This window comes from Paramormyrops kingsleyae, chromosome 5, assembly GCF_048594095.1.
Source record: "Paramormyrops kingsleyae isolate MSU_618 chromosome 5, PKINGS_0.4, whole genome shotgun sequence".
NCBI classification, from domain to species: domain Eukaryota; kingdom Metazoa; phylum Chordata; class Actinopteri; order Osteoglossiformes; family Mormyridae; genus Paramormyrops; species Paramormyrops kingsleyae.
In genome coordinates, this window is record NC_132801.1 from 19,094,038 (window position 1) to 19,096,071 (window position 2,034).

Here is a 2,034-nt window from a genome sequence, read left to right on the forward strand (position 1 = left end):
GCTTCCTAACGCAGTGCCGGTGCCGCGCGCCAGCCCTGCCAGCGCTCCCCATAGGTGGCAGGTGTAACTAAACTCCCCGCAGAATAAACAATACGCTGAGAGTGTAACACGAACCCCAATGCGCTCGGAAGCGCGTATTACCGGGTGCAAGTGCTTATATACAACGTCATTCTGCGTAATATCGGTGTACGCGATAATATTCGATCTCAAATATGAAATTTAATATCGGAATTAATATCGCCTATAAATTATTGACATTGCGGATAGTGAAATTATTTTAAGCTTCTTTGGAACAAGATCAAGGAATAAAATTCAGGTCTCTTCTAATCCATGTTACCATATAGCCATAACATCATAACATCGATCCATCACAGTTACACAAACGTAATAGTAAAAGGTGTCGCGCTATACTCTGCTCTGATTTAATGTTAACTTAAATGCTTTTTAAAAACATTGCAATTTGAATGAGGAGGTGTTTAAATGAATATGAAATTGAGACGTTCCTCTTTTACTGAAAGCTTAATTTGTATCGCTCCACTCGCTGTACAAATCGGTCGTTCACGCGTGCATAGCGCCATCACTTTGTCATGCTGCACAGTCAAAAAAGGAATTATTGCATCATTCTATATGTGGATCTCCTATTATCTGATTTCACTGGAGTGGGTGCTGCTTAATTGTAGTACCATACAGTAGTACTGTAAGTTTATACCCTGCGATGGATTGGAGTCCAGAGCAAACATATTAATAAAATTATGTAACAAAAGATTTTAACAATTAATAATAATATTTATACTCAGTGGGAACTTTATTGGGTACATCCGCATACATCCAAGTTTACCCATAAAGCAGCCAGAATTCGTCGAGGCGTAGATTCAACAAGATGCCGGAAACTTTCCTTATGAAGTTTCGTCAATGAAATGTTTGCACTTGGATGACCTTTGCGCTCATTAAACTGCCACTGGCCACTTTTTTTTAAATCTCACCATCCTCTATAAATTCTGTAAACACAGAAAATCCCAGTATAGTGACTGTTTCTGAGATACTGTAACCATTATGTCTGGCATCAACAATCATAACACATTAAAAACCACTAAGGTCATATGTCTTGCCCATTCTAAAGTGAAAGATCAGTAACAGAGCCTATTCAACATAAGTATATAATGTCTCATCCACACGATTCCGTGATATTCGGCTGTTGATGTAAATGAGCAATTGAACCTTCCAAAGTGTATATTTTCTTTGCTTTTCCAAACCACACAATTTTGAACTACTCATAAAAATGCATACATACTCTCCCAATCGACATGTCCCATGAAGATTGGTTTGTGGTCCTTAAATTAATGATGGACATGAATGATAATTTTGATTACATGGATGATTAGATTGTGGGTGATGGATAGATGCTCTTCACAGCCGGGAGTGTACAGCTTAATGATGACAGAGCTCTTATAGGCAGCAGTCCCCTTTGTTCAGTGACAATAGCCATCCTCACCACCCGTTTCAGTGGCTGGTTTGATCATTATTCAATTACATCTGTTTGGGACTGGCATCTTATCCATGGTGTCCCCTGCCTGTGCTTCTTGTGATGAGCTCCAGGTCCACCACAGTACTGTGGTTACGGAACCAGTTTGCTGGCTCCACCCTCAGTAGGCCCCCTTGATGTTAAAATCAATGGGCGGATCAATCTTGGATGCACTGCTGGCTGCTAGTAGATGATCTGTGACATTTTCAATATTCCTGCCTATAAGAAAATGGCAATCAGTTCCCCAGCATTAACCTCTGTAGTGTTAGCATACAGAGAAAGCACCCGTGGGTATATGAATATGCTATTATCATGTCTGTGGTTTGATTCGATAAATCCAGATTGTGCTTAATTCCACACATGCTTATCCAAAAGATACCATAATGGAAGCTGGGAAGTTAATGGCACTTTCGGACGGAGTGTTGGTTGTCAGAGCAGAGTGAGGAGCTCACATTACTGTGTGTTTGTGGTTGACTTGTGACTTGTCTATGGGGTAAGAGCAAAGTGCATGT